This window comes from Moschus berezovskii, chromosome 25, assembly GCF_049115385.1.
Source record: "Moschus berezovskii isolate FMDL1 chromosome 25, NW_MosBer_1.0, whole genome shotgun sequence".
NCBI classification, from domain to species: Eukaryota; Metazoa; Chordata; class Mammalia; order Artiodactyla; family Moschidae; genus Moschus; species Moschus berezovskii.
In genome coordinates this window covers 8,972,161-8,996,778 of record NC_142484.1, presented here as the reverse complement: position 1 = coordinate 8,996,778, position 24,618 = coordinate 8,972,161, and the positions used below count along the sequence as shown (strand labels likewise).

The 24,618-nt window shown below is 38.3% G+C and overlaps 1 protein-coding gene and 1 pseudogene across 1 annotated transcript in view; both read left to right on the top strand.

The window, feature by feature from the left end:
- Positions 1–24,618, top strand: part of LOC129548837 (reticulon-3) — a 64,083-nt gene that overhangs the window by 16,597 nt on the left and 22,868 nt on the right. The gene's annotated exons all lie outside the window — the stretch shown is intronic.
- The window catches only part of LOC148773853 (reticulon-3 pseudogene), a 38,433-nt pseudogene continuing 13,816 nt past the window's right edge, over positions 2–24,618 (top strand).

Here is a 24,618-nt window from a genome sequence, read left to right as displayed (position 1 = left end):
CCCACTAACCATAGTCATCAGTGCTGAATTACTTGATTACTTAAGTTCAGTGACTCGTTTCAAAGTCTTCACCACTCCTTGGCTTTTAACTCTGTTAATCATTCTCTAAAGCTTTCTTCAGGTGACAAAACATTTTCCCCCACATTGACTCTTTTCTGTCTCCTTTACTAGTGATTCTTTTTTGAATTTTTGTAAATATTGGTCATGTATCTCAAGATTCCATTGTTAACACCTCTTTGATTCTCCCTGGACAAATTCATTCACTCTGGTGGTGTCAGTTCTCACCCAGGTATTACCTATAACCCTTACCTGTCTCCTGAGCCTGTTCATATTGGTAAACAGTTTCCACTTAGATATTCCTTATTGTTGTTCAGTTGCTAAGTCGTGTCTCTTTGCAGCCCCATTGACTGTGTAGTGTGCCAGGCTCCTGTCCTCCACTACCTCCCAGAGTTTGCTCAAAGTCATGTCCATTGAATTGTGATGCTATCTAACCATCTCATCCTCTGCTGCCCCCTTTTCCTTTTGTCTTCAGTTTTTCCCAGCATCAAGGTCTTTTCCAATGAGTCAGCTCTGCATCTAGTGGCCAGAGTATTAGAGATTCAGCATCAGTCTTTCCAGTGCATATTCAGGTTGGATTTCCTTTAGGATTGACTGATTTGATCTCCTTGCAGTTCAAGGGACTGTAAAGAGTTGTTTTCAGCACCACAATTCAGAAACATCAATTCTTCGGCACTTAGCCTTCTTTATGGACCACCTCTTACATCCGTACATGACTACTAGAAAAACCATAGCTTTGACTATATAAGATATGCCTCTGCTGTTGTTGTTCAGTTGCTCAGTCGTGTCTGACTCTTTGCAACCCCATGGACTGCAGCACACCAGGCTTCCCATCCTTCACCATCTCCAAGAGCTTGCTCAAACTCACATCCACTGAATTGATGATACCATCCAACCTTCCCATCTTTTGTCATCCCCTTCGCCTCCTGCCTTCAGTCTTTCCCAGCATCAGGGTCTTTTCTAGTGAGTCAGCTCTTTGCATCAGGTGGCCAAAGTATTGGAGCTTCAGCATCAGTCCTTCATGAATATTCAGGATGGATTTCCTTTAGGATTGACTGGTTTGATCTCCTTGCAGTCCAAGGGACTCTCAAGAGTCTTCTCCAACACCACAGTTCAAAAGCATCAGTTCTTCAGTGCTCAACCTTCTTTATGGTCCAGCTCTCACATCCATATATGACTACTGGAAAAACCGTAATTTTGACTATACAGATCTTTGTTGGCAAAGTAATGTCTGTGCTTTTTAATATGCTCTCTAGGTTTGTCATAGCTTTTCAAGGATAAAACTTTGTTGTAGATATGCCTTAGACAGCTTATTTCTTAGTGGAAATTAATACAAAGAATTCCTCCTCATACCCTAGCCAGCCACATTTCATGTAGTTCTTCAGTCCATTGACTTTTGCTTCTCCAGTCTCCAACATCCAGTAATTCAAAATCCTGTCCCTTCTTTCCTGTCATATCCATCCCCTCATTCCCATCCTCACTGCCTTAGTTTAAGCCCTCATGTCTTGCCAAGATTATGCAGGAGCTTTTCAATTAAATCCATACTTTACCCCTGATAGCTCAGTTGGTAAAGAATCCACCTGCAATGCAGGAGACCCCAGTTCGATCCCTGGGTTGGGAAGATCCCCTGGAGAAGGGAAAGGCTATCCAGTATTTTGGCCTGGAGAATAACATGGACTGTATGGTCCGTGGGATCGCAAAGAGTCTGACAAAACTGAGCAACTTTCATTTTCACTTTACCCTGCTGCCAGAGTTCTTTAAAACACATGTGATATTGTCAATCCCTTCCCTTCAGTGATTCCTCATTACACATCATATGATATAATTCAAATTTCATTGTATCATATGATAATATATTGTATTTCATGATATTTAAAGCTATTTGGAATCTGACCATATGTTCCTTCTTTCCAGACTGCCTTCCCTTGTCATGTTCACCTGATGAACATCATCTTTTCTGCCTCTGCTGTATGCATTCTTCCCACAATACAAACAGTTTTACTGGTTTGTCTTTTTCAATTGCTTGTGGGCACAACCATCATCTCTGTACTGTTACAGTGCCTAGACTTAGTTACTTGTAGATAATATTTGATTTAATTATTAGTATTTGTAAATTAAGGTCACCTTTTTTGGGTGCAGTTGCCTGCATCAATATGGCGTATGAATACAATATGGTTTTGTAAGTTAGAAGAGCTCTTGCAATATTGTTACAAACTACTTCTGGTTATCTGTGTCCTGTATCAGAATAGATGCTGTTGCATAAAAATTTGTGTGTTGAAATTTTCCATTAGGAGGGTGTCAGGTGGAAATGAAAAGGTAGGTTCATGGGATCTTTTTTAGCATCAGGCTTACTTAGCGTTTGGATTTTCAGGTTTATTCAGTTGGCAGGGATTTAATGTTGAAGATAATTGCCTATAGACATTAACCCATTTGGAAACATTAAATAGAAATGCTTGTTTTAAGAAAGAAAAGAGTACTGTTTTTCAATGGTAGGAGTAAATATGATGCTTCATTTTAAGATAATTAAAAAACAGTGAATTTTAAAATTCTGGTCTTGAGTTACCAAATTACTGCCTCTTGTCCACTAAGTTCTGCCTTGGTGTTAACGTGCTCCATTTCTGCCAACTAAATAGTTTTCTTTTTTTAATTGAAGTATAGTTCATGTACAATATTATGTAAATTATAGGTGTTCAGTACAAAGATTCACAATTTTTAAAGGTTAAACTCCTTTTGTAGTTCCTATAAAATATAGGCTATATTCCCTGTGTTGTTTAGATTAGTACTTACAGATATAGCAATGGCCCAGTCCTTTAAAGCAATCTCCTCATTTTAAGTATATTTCTGATATTTGTGAAAACATTTTTATAATTACAAGAAAAAAAGGAGTTAAGCAAAGATCAGTATACTTAGGGGTACTTTTTCAGGGTTTTGTTTTTCACATGTTGTTTTATTAATTTTTTTTCCATTTTTACTGAAGTCAGTTTATATTCTTTGTTTAATTTTTTTTTAAGGCCAAAGGTTGTAATGAAAAGCAAATCTCCCTCCTGCCCTAGACCTCAAAGTTCCTTTTGTTGCCAGTTAACAAATGGACAACACTGTATGAACTTCAGTACTTTGCTTTTCAATTTAATATATCAACGTACATAGCTGTACCTCATTGTTTTTTGTAGCGGCAAGTATTCCGTTATCTGGAGGTAACTATTTAACTAGGCTTTTATTGATGGTCATTTAGATTATTTCTGATGTTTATAACCAGTGCTCTTATGAATATTCTCACTGATGTACATGTCTTTGTATATGTATGCATATGTATTTACCAAGTTAAAGAATATACTCAGGAGTTGGTAGGGGAAGTCTATGCATTTAAAATTTTGCTATATGTTGCCAAATTTAGAGAAATATAAGTCCCAGTTTTAGAGATCGGCGATTCCTTACGTTGGTCCTGTTTTTCCCAGTGGATTAATTGTGATTTAATTTTTTTTTTTTTTCAGTATTCAGGGTCAGTTTTACATATTTGACAGCTATATATGTTTACATGCTTATATTCATGGCTGACTCCTCAAAATGAAGTTAAAAATGGTTTTAAGCAAAACCAGTTAGTACTCAGATACCTATTTTTTCTTTCCCTCATGAAGTTGCAGGGGAGCATTATCCTTCTTGACATTATTTAAAAATTCTAGGGGTTCCTCTTTTCTTCCTTTGTGGCTGAGAATATCTGACAGAAAAAAATTGAATTAACTTTTAGAAATGCATTTTGAAAATGAAATAAGGTTTTGCTGCCAGGTGAGTGAAAACAGTAATTGGAAATATAGATTTGGGTTTTCCCCTCTTCCTTAAACCCAATGAAATTACAATGCTTTGCCAAATTAAAAAAAAAAAAAACAAGTTAAAGTTCAGATTCCTGTGTGAGGTTGTCAAATTCTCACGCTGTATATTTTCTTTCAGATTCCTTTGTTTCTTCCTCTTCCTCTCAGCCTGTATCTCTATTTTCGACCTCACAAGGCAAGTCTGTCATTTTTTGTGTGCATTAATAAAAGAAAAATGTTGAGAAAGAGGCTGTAACTGGGGAAATGAGGCACGAGTTTTCTGTTGCCCCCAAACTCCCTAAAATAAAAACTAAATACAAGTTAGCAACTCCTAATGACTTTCTCATAAAGCTCAATAGAGTAGAATGAGACTGGGTGGACCCTTTAACATAGCATAAGCTTTAGGTGTAACTTTGAGTATTTTAAAAATTAAAAGCTTGCCCAACAGAACTTAGAGTAGAAAGAACTGCAGCTCAGAAAACACACTTTCTCCAGAATGCATTCAACCTGTTGATTTGCAGTTATCTAACTTGTTTGGAGAGGTAGTGGATTTGGGAAAACTATATAAGAGTGTGCTTCCACTGAACTAACATACCATCCTAGCTAGAATACTTTAGTACGGACTATCTGAGATTCATCCCAAGAGCTAGGCCAGTTCCACATTGCCTAAGAACACTGAACAAGTCAGTTGAATTTTTGACAAGCAAGGCTTGTTTTCCTGGAGATTAAATTATGGTGTTTTGGGGAGTTTGTTTTTACTCTATCAACGAGGAAGGGAATCAGAGTTGATAGCTATAAGGAAGAGAGTGTGCTTTGTGCTGCTCAATTTGCATTTTTAAAAAGGGCTGTTTCTTTCATTTGTGCTCTTGTACTCCACCTCAGGGATAGGTCAACGGAAAATCATTACTTTAAAAAAGATAATTAAACTCACTAGATAGGTCTAAGAAGCCTTGTTCAGAGAGTTTATTGTCCTAGCTGGAATGAAAGTCAGCATGTGGTTTGTTAGGAAGACTTTCACCTTGTAAGAATAAAAAACCTAATGGGATAAAATAAACTTAGTAAAAGCTTTTTTCAGTCTGATCTGCTTCTTGGGAAACATGATAGACAGTTTATTTCATTCAGTTCAGACTGATAGCATTAGAGTCCCCAACTCTTTTATAATGTGCCTCACTGTGTGAATCTGGATATCTTCTGGGTCAAACCATGACCTTTGAAATTAACTTGTTTATATTAAAAGATAGATATTTTGTGAATGTTAGGAAATGAACATACAAACTGATCCTCAACATCTAGAGCCCAACTAGATTTATATTTTTAAGGGTATTTTTTTTCCTCATGAGAAATTTAATAATTTAGGCAAATAGATATTACATTTATTCTATTCTGGAGGATGTCAGTTAAAAATATAATGTAAATAGAACAAATAATTACATTTTCTCAAAGTATTTCAGATCTTTTAAGATACTTTCTTCATAGTCACTTTTTTCATATAGAAAGGAAATAATTGATAGCCTAAATAGTGTGACAATACAACCTAATCACAACATGCCTAATATATAGAATGTTGAGAAGATATGTCATAGTTTTAAAAATTACTTCAATCCATATTAGGAGAAACTACATACACACTCAAATCAGAGGTAAATAAAAGGGATTTTTCTAGTTAAAACAAAAGTTCAAGTAGGTTTCAGTTTCACAGTGACTATGAGAGTTTGTTAAAAAAAATAGATTTGTCATTCTTCCTTTTATAGTTATTTTGACCAGTGTAGGTTCAGGGTATGTTATTATTAAAAGGGTATTGTAAAAAAGCAATTAAAAATGTCATATCCCTGAAAGTGTTCTAATCTAGCCTCTATTACTAGCATTTCTCCTACAAAAAAGACATAATGGAAAAGCAACCCAGTTGGTGCTCTACTTCAGTGGCAGGTCTAGAAATCAGTTGATTCTGTTTTTTGAGGGCACTCTTTGGCAAGTGATTAGGTCTGTTCTAGGGTGGCCAAGACTGGTAGCTTCTAGTCTGCCTTAATAAAAGCAAGGGAAAGGAAGTTGTTGTAGTACTTAGTTAACTGGATTAAATGCCCTGGAGAGAATAACTGGGACCAGTTCCACCCAGCTGCAGGCCTTTCAGAGTGACTGTCACCAGCAGGTAACTTTGAGTCCATAACTGGCACTAACCCAGCTAATTTGTCTCTGGCTTCCATATCCCTCAGCCATTTAACCTTGGAGAATTGTGCCTTGCTTGATTCATGGGGTCGCGGAGAGTCGGACACGACTGAGCGACTGAACTGAACTGAACTGAACTATATATATCCAGGGCATATTAGGGCTTCCCTGGTGGCTCAGCTGGTAAAAATCCGCTTGCAGTGCGGGAGACCTGGGTTCGATCCCTGGGTTGGGAAGATCCCCTGGAGAAGGGAATGACCACCCACTCCAGTATTCTTGCCTGGAGAATTCCATGGACAGAGGAGCCTAGCAGGCTACAGTCCATGGGGTCACAAAGAGTTGGATACAACTGAGCGGCTTTCACTTTCACTCTTTCTTTTCAAGCCATATTAATCAGTATGTAGCAGTAATTTAAAATGACATTTTCATACTTAAGAATGACATTTTTAATGTTGAAATATATATTTATCATTATTGGACTTCAAGGAGAGGCATGTACTAAAACTTGTCTTTTGATCATGCTGCTAAGCTCATGGGATCTTGATTCCCAGACCAGGAGTTGAACCTGGGCCCATAGCAGTGAAAGTGCTGAGTCCTAACCACTGGACCACGAGGGAATTCCCAAAGTTGTCATTAATTTGGACTGAGAAAAAAGGGCAGTTAAATCTTTCAAAAGGAAATTATGTAGTCTTTATTAAGTTGTACTACTTTGAAGTATACAGCTACTTAAGCTAACAAGTTAAGCTTTTTGAAAACCAATAGATTTGTGTTGAGAATATCAAGAATAATCAGTTCTTCTTAAGTAAGTTGTATTCCTGAGTAGGTCATTTCCTATCTTTTGCTTATTGATTCCTTTTTTAATTCATCAAGCAGAGTTAAATTTCAACTTAATCCTGGAGCATATCAAAATAGGGGAGTAAGTGTTAACGTTTTCCTATACTATTAAATAAGGATATTAACAGAGGTATAGATGTAGTTTATGTGGTCATTTGGGGTGGGTTGTTTTTTATTTTGAGCTTTTACTGTGGTTAGTACTTTTTTATCTCATTTAATCCTCACAACCAATGTTATGGAGAAAGGGTATTGCTTCTTTTACTAATTGAGGAAATTGCAGTTTTAAACGGTGAAATAACTTGCTCAAGGTCACACAGTGAGTAAATGACACATGTGGGACTCTGAAGTCCATGTGTATAACCATTACCTCCAGTAAAGGTGATGTATTAGTGATATTACACTAATATCAGGTTTACAGGTTTTTTAGGATGTCATGTTAACATCATGAGAATACAAGAGACAGAAATGACCATTTTAACCATATTATTGCTGTTAGTGATGTAACTTAGTATCATCTGGGGGATGTACTCTCTCCATCAGACACAAAATCAAATTTGGTTTCTCCTTTTGAAATCTTTGATAAAAAGTGGAGGCTGGAAAATACTACAGTTTTCTGTAGAAAACACTGGAAGAAAAGTGGGTGAAAATAAGGTTATAAGGAGGATCTATCCACCACCCAGAATTGGAAGCACATTTGCAGTAGTGAATATTTGCATATAATTTGAGTAATGCAGTAGGCATCTGGAATAGGAAGTTAAATACTGAACTTTGGGGCAAGCATTGAGGGGGAAAAAATTGCCAGTTACAGCCTTTTTTTTTTTTTTTTTTTTAAACAAAAGCAAAACATTTTTCTTTGTACAAAATAGACTTTTTGTTTAGGACCTAGCTTGGCTGCAAAGTGTCTGCTGGCTAACTTCCTATTTTGATGCTTGGCTGAAAATTGCTGATACTGTTTTGCACGATAATTTGTCTTTCCCTCTTGTTTTGTGAACGTGAGAAAATTCAAGTGTAGGAAAACCTATACCTGAATATTTCAAGCCTCCCTTGTTTGAATAAGCATAGTATGTATGTGAAAATGTAACTTAGTGGCTTACTACAGGCTGGCAAGCTTTCTTCACTCCTGTATGCTTTTTCTATGTTACCAACTAAAAGTAATGAATTTCCTGAGGCTGGGTAGTAACCAAATGGTAACTGTAACATAATCCCAAGTTATTCACTCTTACGGAAGAAGTATAATATACACTATTCATTATTGCTTACCTGTTTCTAGATCACACTGTGTTTTCATTATTAAGTTACAAAACACTTGAATAAAAAAGCACTAAACCCTTTTCTAAAGGACAGTTTGGAGAATAAGAGAAGATATTTTGAAGGACAGAGTAAACAGTGTATGAAGAGGCTTTTTCAACTCAAAGTGTTGACTTGATGCACACACAGTACTCAGCTCAGAGCTGTGTCTTCATCCTGTGGTTGTGCTCCCCTGATGGCTCAGCGGTAAAGAACACAAGTGCAGCGCAGGAGACTCTGGTTTCATCCCTGGGTCTGGAAGATCCCCTGGGGGAGAAAATGGCACACATTCTAACATTCTTGTCTGGAGAATCCCATATACAGAAGAGCCTGGTGGGCTAGAGTTCATGGGATTGCAAGAGTCAGACATGCCTTAGCGCCTTAACCACATCTTGTTCTGTGAGATAAAATACTCTGCATATAGAAGAGGGGAAACTTTTTCAATTTCCATGCAAGATTCTCTAGTCAAATGGAGCTTTTGCCTTATTCCAATGAAAATTTTGAGTTAATATATTAACTCAATTTAATCCTCATAGCAATTCTTAAGTTAGGTGCTTTAGTATCCCAATTTTCAGATGGTGTTAAGCGACTTGACAAGGCCACACACCATTAGTAAGTGTGATGAAAGGATTTTGCAACTTTTAATAGGAATTTTGGGTTTGGGAGTGGTCTGGAAATTTAGAGTATGACCGCCAACTTAATTTCCTAGTCTTATTTAAGATAATATACGTAAATGGAGACTTCTGAGTAATGACTATTAAGTGTCATGCTGACTAATTGGAAGAGTCTTTGCCAATGGAGCTTAGTTTCTAAAGACCTATTAGATTCTGGTCTTTGTTTTATTTAATGTTTTCTTACCATTGTCACTTTACTTCCAGACCAGTTTTTTCCATGTCATGATACAAATCAGCTCTGTTCAAATTTGTTAGAATTTCAACTAGCCAAATGAACTTCTTTCCATTTGCTGAAATTCTAAGCAAGATAATTATTAAAATTAAAGCAAAAATGCTCACTTCCTTTGCTACATGTGGGGAAGCTTGATTGACTGTCATGAGAGCTAATATCTAGAGCTAAAAGCTAATAGATGCTATTATTTGAGGAATTACTCTCCTAATTACTAAGGAAAGAACGCAGCATCATACTCTGTTTAGCCCCTAAACGTGTCCCCCCAGAAAACACTGTCTGCTCCAAGTATTGTCACAAAATTATCACTCGGGAAGATGATAAAGCTATTTTTGTGTATATAATAGTTATGTCATATTAAAGAATCTTCAGTAAAATGAAGTCTGTCAAGAAGTTATGGCATTCAGTGCAGAACTTGGTATTCTGAGAAAAGATTTCTAACCTAATCTAGTTTTTACCTCAGATTATTATATATACCTAATTCTAAACTTCTAGAGTATTAAGAGTTAACGGAAGTTAGAAAAGAAACAAGGCTTAGAAAGCTGAGAATTTTGTGTCCTGACAAAGCATAAAATATTTCTACCTTCCTTTTGTGTGTGTGTGTGGCCGCACCGCATGGCTTGTGGGATCTTAGTTTGTCAACCAGGTCTTACTGGCAGAGAAAGCATCAAGTCTGAACCACTGGACTACAAGGAAGCTCCCTACCATACTTTTTTTTGTTTCTAATACTGTGTGCATTCTTTCATTAGCATCCAGTATCATTTACTTTCTTTTTTCATTTCATCAAATCCATCATCATCATCATCATTTTATCTGTTGACTTTGCTTCTTTTCTGTCTCTCACTCTACTGTAAGCTCCACAAAAGCAAGGATATTTTCTGTGTTCACTGGTTTTCAATCTAGATTCTAAAACAGTGTCAGGCTCATGATAGTGGCACTCAGTAATTAACAATGAATTCTTATTATTCATTCTGTCCACTTTTGTCTGTAAAATGACAAGTCTAAATCATCTGAAATCTCAGTCTCTATAAAACATATAAGCTGAGCATTCCCTGTGAGATGTGGAGTCAGTTTTGTTCAAGATTCCATTCGTTTGAAGGGAGGGGGTCCCAGTTTTACCTTATTCCAGATTTAGTTCATTAAATGTCTCGTGGTAGGAACATTCACCAGTAAATTCGATAATAATACATAGCTCAGACTGTGGAATATTCTGTTATTAATGTAGTCCATAGTTCTTTAAATTTCAGGTCTTTAAACCTTTTAACCTGCAGTGGTGAGCTTCATGTATCCTTAATCAATCTTGCTGTGTATCCATACTGTACAATGATAGTTGCAAAGACATGTTTACTGCATTAGAACTAAATATGAATTATAGGTTACTTCTGTCTCATTGGTACAGTTTGTACCACCAGACTTCAGCTATTTTTTTCTCAATTTACAAAGACTTTTCCCCCACATTATGGTTACACTGTGCTAAAGGTCAGAGATCCTGTTACATCAGATTTCAGTAATGTTTTAAAATATAGGAACTTTATCTGGCATTTGGAAACACTTTTTTGTAATAGTAGAATTTTGTTTCTTGCGGTAAGATATTTAAGTATTTCTTTTCATCTTTATAAAATGATTTTGAATAGAATAAAGTCATGATTTTGCTTTTGTCTATTATTCATCTTCTCAAATGAAAAAACAAGTTGAATAAAAGTAATCCCAAAGTTTTTCTCTCTCACATCTTCCCAATTGCTCATTCACACTCAAGGAAGGCATTTCTGCCCTGAGGCCTACTTAGGGCTCACCTGAGAAAGCTGAATCTTTGATTCATTCATTTGGAACTCTTTGTTTAAGACCTACTTTGTTCCAGCGCCAGAGATACAACAGTATATGAGAACGGTGGTGCTTGGGACATCGTTGCTGCCCTTGGGACAGTTGTTCTGATCTTTTCTCCAGTAAAAAACTTCCTAGGCTGGAGAGTTGGAAAACAGGGTGGTAAATCAGTGGCTACTGTGATATTAAAAATTGATAAGACCTAATTAATGTATTGCTTTCAGGGGAGTTCAGTTCAGTTCAGTCGCTCAGTCGTGTCCAACTCTCTGCGACCCCATGAATCACAGCACGCCAGGCCTCCCTGTCCATCACCAACTCCCGGAGTTCATTTAGGGGAGTATTTTCTGTTTTAAAAGATTTTCTGGAGTTCACTCTTCTTAATAAAGGAAACCAGTGTACACAGTTCAGTTTTCAGTTGACAAGTTGGTACAAGAGATTTTGGAACAGACCAATATTTTCAGTACCCTTTAAAACATTAAGGCCCTCTCTACCTGGGGCCCACCTTCCCTGTGAATAGAATGGAGTACTTCTAGCCTGATTTTTAGGCTGGGGGGTCTTCTGTATCTCTTGGGGAAAAAAACTCTCATCACTTGTTTTCCTTTTCAGATAGTGAGGCTCTTACCAGTGGTTTTATAAAAGGTGTGTGTTCTGAATTGTTCCACCTACAGATGAGAGTGTATCAGTACTTCATAATATGTTTGTTTTATATGGATTGCATTGTTTCTGCTGAATATTTCTACTAAATACCAAAGGAAAAGGAATAAACACTTCCCCAGATTATCCAATCTTTATTATAACCTTCTTCATGATTTACCATTAAAGAGAAAATATAGATTGATAAGTATTTTGTCATGAAAATTTTTTGTCATTTGCAGTTTGTAGCATGATAAGCCTTTTCTGTTTCACTGCTGGCAGTTTTATGCATGTCTTATAGGATAGCTGTTGTTCATTGTCTTGTTACATATTTATGTGTGTGTATGTATATATACATCCTGTGTGTGTATATATATATATATGTGAATTTAAAAATAAAAAGCATGCTGCTTGGCCTGACTAGCTAATGTGTAATTGTACCTGGTAAACAATTGTTTTTCTTTCAAATTCTGGCCGTAGAGGGATTGAGCTCTCTTTGCTCTGGTGAGCCACCTTCAGAAATTATGACTTCCTCCTCTTGTTCATCTTCTGAAATATGTAACACTGACCTTACAATACTACATGGAGTAAAAAGCAAAATGTTAGGCAGCCAAATTCTTTTAGCCCAAGAAGAAAAAGACTGCTTGGCTCTTCTAGATGGGAAAAAGATGGAAAAGCCTCCAGGGACCAGTAAAGACATAGAAGACTCACCAGTTTCTGCTGCAGGAGGAGTTCACTGTGACCGTCCTTCCATCCCACTCAGCTTCCTGGGTCATCCTGCTTTTCTCTCAAAGGAAGTTGGTCAAATGGAACAACAGATAAATAAAGATCAAGAGTCCAGGAACCCAAATGAGGAACCAAATAGGGATGATATAACTGCCTTGGATGCAGATGATAAGTTCACTATGCTGATAGCCCAGAAGCCAGCCACCCAGCAGCCTAAAGCAGAAGGCATTTGTCCATATCCCTTGTCTCCTTCTGAAGCTTCAGGAGGTGGTGTTATGGAAAAGGATTCCCCTGAATCACCATTTGAAGTAATTATTGACAAAGCAGCATTTGACAAAGAATTTAAAGACTTATATAAGGAAAGCATAAATGATTTTGGTAGCTGGGCAGTGCATACTAGTAGAGAATCCCCTGCAGACATTTCAGAGTCTAATGACAGAGTATTTCCACTGAGAAAGAAAGAAGCAGGGCGTTACCCAGCCTCTGCATTGCTCACCAGGCAGTTTTCACACACAACTGCAGCATTGGAAAAGGTATCTAGATGTGTGAATGATATGCATAACTTTACTAATGAAGTACTGACTTGGGATTTGGTTCCCCAAGTGAAACAGCAGAGTGATAAATCTGAGTACAACACAAAAACTACAGGACTTGGCACAAGTGAATATAATTCAGAAATTCCTGTTGTAAATCTTAAAACAAACACTCAGAAAATTCCTGTATGTTCTATTAATGGAAGCACTGCTAACACTAAATCACCAGGTGACTGGGTGGAAACATCTCTCCCACAGGAAAATGCTATGCCAGACCATTTTGATTCCACACAGGAAGTCACTATCAAACGTGTGCAAGACAATGTGCAGAAAAGAGACGACACACTTTCAGAGTTACCTGGATCTCCACTGGAGAAATGTATCTCTCTTGGTTCTGGAGTGGCCACAGATAAAGTAGTTTTACGCAACGGCCACCAGAAAAGTGGAATGAGTTGGCATACCTCTGTGTTGGGAGAAGTGACTGAAGCTGATAGTTCTGGTGAATCTGATGACACAGTAATAGATGACCTCACAGCAGATAATTTATTTGAGAGCAACAAAATTCAGGCTGAAAAACCTCTTTCCATCCCAAGTCCTGTTGTAAAAACAGATGGAGAAGTCAAAGAGATCCTCAGTTGTAACAAGAAAAACAGAACATCTGAAAATTTTGAACGGTCGGTCAGTGACTCTGAGCCACAACAAGTTTGGCCTGATCCTCTTGAAAGGAGCCCAGGTGAGGCAGTCTGTTCACTAGTATCTAATAAGAATGGTATGTCAGAAGTGAAGCAGTCAGGTAGTAAGCATGAAGTTGTTCCTGAAAAGCCTGTTGCAGCTGAGAACTCAAAACTCCCTTCAGCAGCGTCTCCTATAGAACTCTCACAAAGTGTGACAACCTCTGCCTATTTGGAATCATTGCATGAAAAAAATGTGAAAGATATAGATGATTCTTCCCCAGAGGACCTGATGGCGGCCTTTACAGAAACCAGAGAGAAAGGAATAGTAGGTAAAGGTGAAGGATATACCTTCGAAGCAACATCAGTGGAAACTAAGGACTTTAAAACAATTCTTCCTCTAGATGTTTTGCATGAGAGTAAGTCAGGTGGTTCTGAAATTAAAAACATAAAAAGCAAATACAGTGAACAAAGCAGAGAAACAAATGGGAGTGAGCTTCTGGAAGTTTTCCCTACCCAAGGTACTCCAGTAGCATCTCTCGACTTAGAACAAGAACAGCTCACAATCAAAGCACTTAAAGAACTGAGTGAAAGGAAGGTTGAGAAGTCAGCTTCTGTACAGGATAAAGGAGAGTCTCCTGAAGAGACACTCAAACAGACTTTAACATTTGCTTCAGAATCTTCTTGGCCACAGAGATCATATGATATCCTAGAACACAAAAACGTCAAGACTGGATCTGATCTTGAGATTTCCAAGAAGCCCACTATTATCAAAGAAACTACTAGGGGAGAGGTTATGTCCAGCCTTAACAAGACTGAACCGGTAAACAACCTTGTCCTAACAAGACTTCTGACAGACTTATCAGGTAACCGTTTACATTAGAAATACTGCATGTGGAAAAAAAAGAAATACTGCATGTGGTTAATTCTGCTATGATTGATTATTTAAAGGGCCATTTTTCTTAGTCTCTGATTTATTTCACTAAATTATAGCTAGAAAAAATATACTGTATAATGGGGAAAGGTAGATTTTTTTTTAATGATTGTTTGATTTGGTTTTCTTATACAAATGTTTCCCAAAGCAGGAGACTATTTGTTAAAATTAATATTCTCCTAAAGAAAAAAAATGTCATGATCCAGTTTTTTCAAGGTCCTCGTTTCATTATACGTTGACTGTAGGGGAGATTGCTGCTTTTAAGACTATCACTAAGCTCTTATTTACACAGATTATTATAAAATCTCCTTAATAGTAGCACTGCTTAGCCCTTGGGTTTTTTGCTTAACCCTTGTAAAATCTATTTAGCAATCAAAGAGAAAGGAATTCCTGCTGGGAAGATAATAAATGAAACTTTTAATTAATTTGATCTCATACCACAGAGATTTTATGCTCTGAAAGTAGGTAACCAGTACTGTAGTACAGTCGTGCCAGTGATACTTTAGGAGAACTCATGCATTGTTCTACTTTGGACCTTGTTGACATTGTTCAGGTCAAAACTCTTTGTATGGTACTAGAAACCCCTCTGCTTGTCTTCTGTTTATTTGAGTGATTACTTTCCTAGCTGCTGACCTTCATTTAAATTACTTCAGATACTCTGTTCTGGTGTCTTAGTGTAATGGAAAAAAGATCTATAAAGCTTCCAGAATCAGCCCCCAACCTCTGATCTGATATGAGGTTCTGCACTTGGTGTATGATCAATGTGGTCAGAGTTAGGTGCTATGCAGGGCTCTGCAGTTTTCCAAACTTTTTAAACAATAGATTCCTCTTTCAAATCAAATCAGACACAGAGTTATAATATTTAAAAGAAAAATGAGATTTTTGTTAAGAGAAAATTTTTAAGTGAGGTTGTACCATTTACTTTTATTATGCACAGAATAAGGAGGGGGCTCAGTCCTTAGCAGCCACTTCCCTCTGGTCACTTCTTCCAACAGTTCAGTTCAGTCGCTCAGTCGTATCCAACTCTTTGCGACCCCATGAATCACAGCACGCCAGGCCTCCCTGTCCATCACTAACTCCTGGAGTTCACTCAAACTCATGTCCATCGAGTCGCTGATACCATCCAGCCATCTCATTCTCTGTCGTCCCCGTCTCCTCCCGCCCCCAATCCCTCCCAGCATCAGAGTCTTTTCCAGTGAGTCAGCTTGTCGCATGAGGTGGCCAAAGTATTGCAGTTTCAGCTTTATCATCAGTCCTTCCAATGAACACCCAGGATTGATCTCCTTTAGAATGGACTGGTTGGATTTCCTTGCAGTCCAGGGGACTCAAACTCTTCCAACAAGGGTGCTGCTAACTTGCTTTGCTTGGTTAGGTTCCCTGCTGGTATCTGTGGGTCACCTTGAAGTCCACAGCCATGGGCTGCTGAAGAGCCATGACTGCTGCCCATCAAAGCCTGCAGCAGAAAGGCACCGTTTACTTCTTATTTTATAAAGATATTTCCTTACCAAAGACCACGGACAAGTTATTTAACATTATTAAATCTTAACCCTTAAAATAGAGATAATAATGGTACTTACTTTATAATAGTGTGAAGATTACAAGTGTAAATGCAGGTTATAAAGGGCCTCAGTTCATTCAGTTCAGTCACTCAATCATGTCCGACTCTTTGCAACCCCATGGACTGCAGCACACCAGGCTTCCCTATTCATCACCAACTCCTTGATTCATCAAATTCATGTCTAACAATAGGTGATGCCATCCAACCATCTCATCCTCTGTCATCCCCTTCTCCTCCTGCCTTCATTCTTTCCCAGCATCAGGATCTTATCTAATGAGTCAGTTCTTCACATCAGGTGGCCAATGTATTGGAGCTTCCCTTTAGGATTGACTGGTTTGATCTCCTTACAGTCCAAGGGACTTTCTAGAGTCTTCTTCAACACTACAGTTGAAAAGCATCAAATTCTTCAGTGCTCAGCTTTCTTTAGAGGGCCTGCTACTGCTACTGCCAAGTCACTTCAGTCGTGTCCGACTCTGTGTGACTCCATAGACGGAAGCCCACCAGGCTCCCCCGTCCCTGGGATTCTCCAGGCAAGAACACTGGAGTGGGTTGCCATTTCCTTCTCCAATGTGTGAAAAGTGAAAGTGAAGTCACTCAGTCATGTCCGACCCATAGCGACCCCACGGACTGCAGCCTACCAGGCTCCTCATGGGATTTTCCAGGCAAGAGTACTGGAGTGGCTTGCCATTGCCTTCTCCGTTAGAGGGCCTAGTATATAGTAAATACTCATTTAGCATCAAGTACAGGACCTGGCATATAGTAGGTCCTAGATCATTATTTGTTACTGAATGCATTGTTAATAATTATCTGTGAAAACACTGAGGCTTTTTTAAACTCAAAAATGTGAAATGGCAGTTAAGAATAGCTGTTATACTCTAGAAGTTGAAGACAGTTGAACTTGGATTAAAGAGACCTGAATCCGTTTGTTGCTTTACACTGTCTAGAAACGTGACTTTAAGCAATTGTTACATCACCTTTTGGGCCTTTAGTTTCCTTATCTATAAAGTGAGGATGTTGATGTAGGTGATCATCAGTACCATTTCTCTGACCCTGGTAAATACTAGCTTTCTTAATGAGTTGTTGTCAAAATTCTTAAACATAGGCTTTTGAAGTGATGAGGTGTATAGAAATTAGGTAACAATCCAGTGTCTAATTCTGGCAAATTCCTGCTTTAGTGTGACCTTTGACAATTAGCCAAATTGGTTTGGCATCTTGCTTTGTTTATATTGTGGTATTTTGCCCTGCTTCATAGTGTTATAATAAATAAAGTACTGTGTAAATACTAATTATTAGTAAATCTCAACTGAGTAATTTAATCTAGTGTGAGAGGTGAAAAGGACTATGGAAGTTTAACTTGTTTTGTCACTGACCAAATTCTATGATTAATAGATATTTTTAGATGATAATTAAAGAAAACTAGTATAATTAGACCAAGAAGCTAAAAGTTCTTCCTTTGAAGGTTTCAGAATTGAAAACCTTTTAAAATTGTCTTACATCATGAATAAATCTTTTAAGATGTAAATTATACTAATATATACCAGCATCTAGCTCTAAGCAGTGTATCTGAGCAGTCTTCATTTCTAAAGTAAAACCAATTCTGTAATTATATTCTGCCTAAAGTTGGGGGAAATAGGCAAAGGAAGCTATGGGAGTTGGTGATGGACAGGGAGGCCTGGCGTGCTGTGATTCACGGGGTAGCAAAGAGTCGGACACGACTGAGCGACTGAACTGAACTGAATTTTTCTTTTGCTATTCTGTGGTATATTTGGCAGTATATAACAGACGTGGAAATGATCTAGCAATTTTGTTTCTAGGTATGTATTCTAAGGGAAAAAGAAATTCATGTGCAAAAACAACTATAAAGATATTCTTTGTAGGGCTGTTTATAATAATGGCAGGTATCTTAGTGCCTTAACAATTAAAGCTTGTTGGAGTGTATAACATAATCTGTGCAGTCTAATGGTATACAGCCTTTGGAGTTGTTATAGGTTGATGTGAAGTACAAAAAGAAATACACTTGTATTTCTGTATATTAGAAATAACTTCTGTTGTTAATTAATATTTGCTTTTGAACTAAAGGACCCTTTGATTACCATCTGACCCAATTCCCCCATTTCCCCAGAGGGAAATTATCTTATAGTGTTATGCTAGTTTCTGCTCCACTACATTTTAAATGTATGCATATATGGTATTGTTTTGTGCTTTTAAAACTTTATTAATTTTATCTTTGTTGGGATTTCCCTTGTGGTCCAGTGGTTAAAATCTGTGCTTCCATTGCTGGGAGAGTGGGTTTAGTTCCCTGGTTGGGGAACTAAGATCCTTCATACCATGCAGAGCTCACCCAAAAAGTAAATTAATATTATCTTTGTACGCAACTTGTTTCATTCAACATTAGATTTTTTTAACTCTTTTCATATGGAGGTATATATAATTTTATTTTAATAGCTGTGTAGTAACCCATTTTATTACTATTTTTCTTTTAACTAATATTTTGGTTATTTTCTGTTTTACCATTGTAGACATTGCTGAAGTTAACATCATGTACTTATCTGTTTTTATACATATGCACATATTTCTCTTGGATCTTTATGCCACTGCTTATCAATTTCACTTCTGTGTATGTGCATTATTTTTCTAGTTACTGTCAATTTGCTGTCAAAGTTGGAGTTTCTTCTGTTATGCGAAAATGTTCATAGTTTATTAGTAAAAACTGTATTATTTAACACAGTAGAGTTTTTATTATATGATGAATACTTAAAGTAGAAAAAACAAGTTAGAAAACAAGGTTTTCAGAATGATACTTATTTTCATGTCATTGAAATTGAATCTGTATACCTACATACAGTGTGATTCTGAAGTAAATTTTTAAAAACAAGATCACAGTGATTTTTCTTGCAATGTGGCCAAGTAGGCTTTTACTGGACCTTTGTTGGGACTTCTCTGGTGGTCCAGTAAGTCCAGTAAGAGTCTGCCTTGCTGTGCAGGGAACACTGGTTTGATCTCTGGTCCGGGGAGATCCACATGCAGCAGAGCAACTAAGCCCATGTGCCATCAGTACTTGAGCCCATGCTCTAGAGCCTGTAAGCCACAACTCTTATGCCCATGTGCCGCAACTACTGCAGCCCACATGCTGCAGAGAAACCACCGCAGTGAGAAGCCTGTGCTCCCACAACGAGGAGCAGTACCCGCTCGCCGCACATGGAGAAAGCCTGCGCACAGCAACAAAGACCGAAGGATATAAATAACTGAAACTGTTTTTTAAAAAAGGATCTGCACGTCCATCGCAGGGGACACAGGTTCATTTCCCTGATCAGAGAACTAAGATCTCACATGCCACAGGGCACAGGTAACTTTCTTCATGTAACTATATATTGTGAACAGAATTGTGGGGACAGAAAGGGAGACTTGAAAGCACTGGGAAAATGAGCAAAAGTGGGCAAATTCTAAAAAAGGACTGACACTTTCAAGAAGAGACAACATGAAATTAATTTTCTATTTTTACTGTTTCTTGCCAGAGGAAGCCTGAAGTTGGCATCTGACAGGGTGGTTAAAATTTTAATAGAAGACTTATTATTAGGGCTTTCCTGGTGGTCCAGTGGCTAAAAATCGCCTTACAATGCAGGGGACAACAGTTTTTTCGATCTCTGGTTCAGGAAGATCCCACATGCTGCTGGGCAACTAAACCCATGCACCGCAGCTGCTGAAACCTGTGCTATCTAGAGCCTGTACTCCATCCACCACAGGAGACGCGGCCACAGTGAGAAGTCCGTGCACCACAGCTGGAGAGTAGGCCCCGCTTGCTGCAACTAGAGAAAAGTTGACTCACACAGCACCGAGGACCCAGCACAGCCAAAAATATAAATAAGTAAAATTATTTTTTAAAAAAGAGCAAAGTGGAATTCTATAATATAGTCGCTAAACTTAAAATTCACCAAGTGGCCTTAATACTAAAACAGAGATGATAGAAGAATCAGTGAACTTAATGATAGATGAACAGAAAACTATCCAACCTGAAGAACAGAAAGAAAAAATTTATTACCAAGCTTCAGGGAACTTTGGGACAATATTGTAAGACCTAACTTGTATAGTTGGAGTCCCAGAAGAGAGGAAAGTGAGAAGTTGGGGAAGAACATATTTGAAGATAATATGGCAAAAAAAAAAAAAAAAAATCAAATTTTTTGAAAAACACATTTACTGATTATAGAAGCTTGGCAAACACCTGTTAGGATAAGGATGAAGAAAACCATACCTTGGTACGTGTGTCAGAGGTTCCCAAGACTACTGTCAGGTTCACTGGTTTGCTGGAGGGACTCAATAGGATTCAGAAGCTGTTACACTCACCATACACAGCAAAAGGACACAGAATTGGCAAGGGGGAAAGGCACATGGGATAAAGTCCAAGAGGAACCAGGTAGAAGCTTCCTGGTGCCCAGCAGAGTCACACAGAGCTGTCCTTAATCCTCCCGTCAATGATCCATGACAGCTTGTGCAAAGTGTTGCCGACTAGGGAAGCTCACCAAGTCCTGGGTATTTAGGATGGCATGATGACCCCCGTGACTCACCTCAGCTACTCAGACCCCAGCCATCCAGAGCAGAAACAAGTGTTTGCCATAAATCATATTGTTCAGATAGACTTAAGTGGTCACACTGGTGCAGCATGGCACAAGGCCCCAGGCACAGAAACACTTATCAGCCAGCATATGCCACTGGCTCAGATTTCATCTCCCAGTCCTGAAGACAAACCTTTCTTTGGCATGTGCAGGGTTTGAGCATTCCAGAACTGCTGAGTTAATCCTTTCCTGCCCAGTATATCTTAGTCAAATAGCTTGAAATGAAACATAAGGAGAAAAATGACACAAAGAAATGACAGTTGTTAATTAGAGCTTACTTAACCGAAAACCATAGGCTTCCCAGGTGGTGCTAGTAGTAAAAAAACCCACCTGCCAATGCAGGAGACATAAGAGACGTGGGTTCAATCCCTGGGTCATGAAGATCCCCAGGAGGAAGGCATGGCAACCCATTCCAGTATTCTTGCCTGGAGAATCTCATGGACAGAAGAGCCTGATGAGCGATGTCCATAGGGTCACAAGGAGTCAGACACAACTGAAGCAACTTAGCATGCACGCACATTAAAAACCACAGATGCCAAAAGAGAGTGAAATAACACCTTTTAAAGTGCCAAACGGGGAGAGGGGGGAGTCAATCCAGATTTCTCTTTTCAACAAAAATACCCTGCAAAAATGAAAGCAAAATAGAGACATTTTCAGATAAAAGAAAACTAAGAAAATTTGTCACTAGAAGAGCTGCACTACAAGAAACACTAAAAGAAGTTCTTCAGGTTGAAGGGAATTGATAGCAGATAGAAACTGAGACCTTTCAGAAGGAATAAAGAGCACTGGAAATGGTAACTATCTGAGTAAATACAACAGACTTACTCTTTTCCCTCTTCTATAAAATATGTAAGACTGTTTAAAGGATAAATTATACTGTGTGCAGGAATTGTGATGTTTATTTGATAGAACAATTTATAACAAGAGTATGTGTACCTATAGGACAAGATTCTACATTTTTTATAAAGTGTATGATATTATAAATAGATTGAAAAGTCAAGGGTATATGTTGTGCTTTCTAAAATAATAATGAAGAGACGTATAGTTTAAATTAAAACTTTCAAATAATCAAAAAGAAGGCAAAAAGGAAGAATGAGGGAACAAAAGGGGAAAACATAGTAATGAAGTGGGAGACCTGATGCAGTCATTATCAGTATGTTAGTGGACTAAAGACTACAATCAGTAGAGTGAAAGACTGCATAAAAATGCAAGAACTACTTATATACTAACTGTAAAAGGACATGCACTAAATGTAAAGACACGTTCAGTTCAGTTCAGTCGCTCAGTCGTGTCCAACTCTTTGCGACCCCATGAATCACAGCACGCCAGGCCTCCCTGTCCATCACCAACTCCCGGAGTTCACTCAAACTCATGTCCATCAAGTCGGTGATACCATCCAGCCATCTCATTCTCTGTCGACCCCGTCTCTCCTCGCACCCCTAATCCCTCCCAGCATCAGACTCTTTTCCATTGAGTCAACTTGTCGCATGAGGTGGCCAAAGTGTTGGAGTTTCAGCTTTAGCATCAGTCCTTCCAATGAATACCCAGGATTGATCTCCTTTAGAATGGACTGGTTGGATTTCCTTGCAGTCCAAGGGACTCTCAAGAGTCTTCTCCAGCACCACAGTTGAAAAGCATCAATTCTTCAGCAATCAGCTTTCTTCACAATCCAACTCTCACATCCATACATGACCACGGGAAAAACCATAGCCTTGACTAGACGGACCTTGGTTGGCAAAGTAATGTCTCTGCTTTTTAATATGCTGTCTAGGTTGGTCATAACTTTCCTTCCAAGGAGTAAGCGTCTTTTAATTGCATGGCTGCAATCAGCATCTGCAGTGATTTTGGAGCCCAAAAAAATAAAGTCTGACACTGTTTCCACTGTTTCCCCATCTATTTGCCATAAAGTGATGGGACCAGATGCCGTGGTCTTAGTTTTCTGAATGTTGAGCTTTAAGCCAACTTTTTCACTCTCCTGTTTCACTTGCATCATGAGGCTCTATAGTTCTTCTTCTCTTTCTGCCATAAGGGTGGTGTCATCTACAATCTGAGTTTACTGATAGTTCTCCCAGCAATCTTGATTCCAGCCTGTGCTTCTTCCAGCCCAGCGTTTCTCATTATATACTCTGCATATAAGTTAAATAAGCAGGGTGACAATATACAGCCTTGACGTACTCCTTTCCTGATTTGGAACCAGTCTGTTGTTCCATGTCCAGTTCTAACTGTTACTTCCTGACCTCTAACAGATTTCTCTCAAGAGGCAGGTCAGGTGATCTGGTATTCCCATCTCTTTAAGAATTTTCCAGTTTGTCGTGATCCACACAGTCAGAGTTTTGGAGTTTCAGCTTCAACATCACTCCTTCCAATGAACATTCAGGACTGAAACTCCAATACTTTGGCCACATTTTGCGAAGAACTGACTCATTTGAAAAGACCCTGATGCTGGGAAAGATTGAAGACAGGAGGAAAGGGGACGACAGAGGATGAGATGGTTGGATGGCATCACCAACTCAGTGGAAATGAATTTGAGTAAACTCCGGGAGTTGGTGATGGACAGGGAGGCCTGGCGTGCTGTGACTCATGGGGTCGCAAAGAGTCGGACATGACCGATCGACTGAACTGAACTGAAGGTTTCAACTTAAGCTAGAAAAAGAGCAAAGTAAATCCAAAGGAAGTAGAAGGAAAGAAATCATAAAGATAAGAGCAAGAATTAATGCAATGAAATTAACAAAGCCAAAATTTGGTTCCTGAAAAATATTAACAAAATTGATTTCTTAACTGATTCAGGAAAAAAGAACACAGGTTACCAATATTAAACATGAAAAGGTAGTTATCATTTCAGATCCAGTGGATATTAAAAGGTCAATAGAATATTATGACGGAGAAGGCAATGGCAAGCCACTCCAGTACTCTTGCCTAGAAAATCCCATGGATGGAGGAGCCTGGTAGGCTGCAGTCCGTGGGGTCGCTAAGGGTCAGACACGACTGAGCGACTTTACTTTCACTTTTCACTTTCACACATTGGAGAAGGAAATGGCAACCCACTCCAGTGTTCTTGCCTGGAGAATCCCAGGGAAGGGGGAGCCTGGTGGGCTTCCGTCTATGGGGTCACACAGAGTCGGACACGACTGAAGTGACTTAGCAGCAGCAGCAGCAGAATATTATGAACTTTATGCCAGCTTAAATTAAACAAGTTCTTTGAAAAATACAGTTTACCAAAGCTAACACAATTACATACTAAAGTCCAGGCCCAGCAGTTTCACTGGGTGGGGGTGAGGCGGGGTAGGATGTGTTTCAAGCATTTAAGGAAAAAGGAGACCAACTTTCCAACTGAAGACTAGTATATTTACAATGATACACAAACTAGAGAAAGACACTACAAAGAAAATTATAAACTAATATCACTCAGGAACATAACAAAATGAGAAGTCCTTCACAAAATATTAACAGCAAATCAAATCCGGCACTATATCAAAATGTTAATGTATCATGGCTAAGTGGGCTTTGTTTTTGGAATAGCAGCTTGTTTTAAGATCAGAAGCCAATCAACATAATTTGCCACATTAACATATAGAAAATCTAGATCAGTATGTAAGTCGATACAGAAAAGATATTTGAAAAAGCTCAGCATCCTTTTCTGATAAAAGCTTTCAGCAAACCAGGGATAGAAGGTAATCACAGTCTAATAAACAGCATCTGTTAAAAACTACAACTGACATTATAGTTAATGCCAAAATATTGAACACTTCCCCTGACATTGGGTACAAGGTAAAGATGTCACCCTCACCATTTATATTTACCATCATACTGGAGATCCTCCCCTTTGGATTAAGACAAGAAATAGAAATAAAAGGAATGACTATTGGACAAAAAGTAAAGCTGTCTTAATTTGCAGATTATATAATTGTGTACATAGAAAATTCCTAAGGTATCTTCAAAGCAACTGCTAAGACTAACAAATGAATTATTCAGCAGAGTTACAGGATATTAGGTTAACACAAAATTCAGTTTTATTTGTTATATGCTAGCAACAAATAACGGAGAAGGCAATGGCAAGCTACTCCAGTACTCTTGCCTGGAAA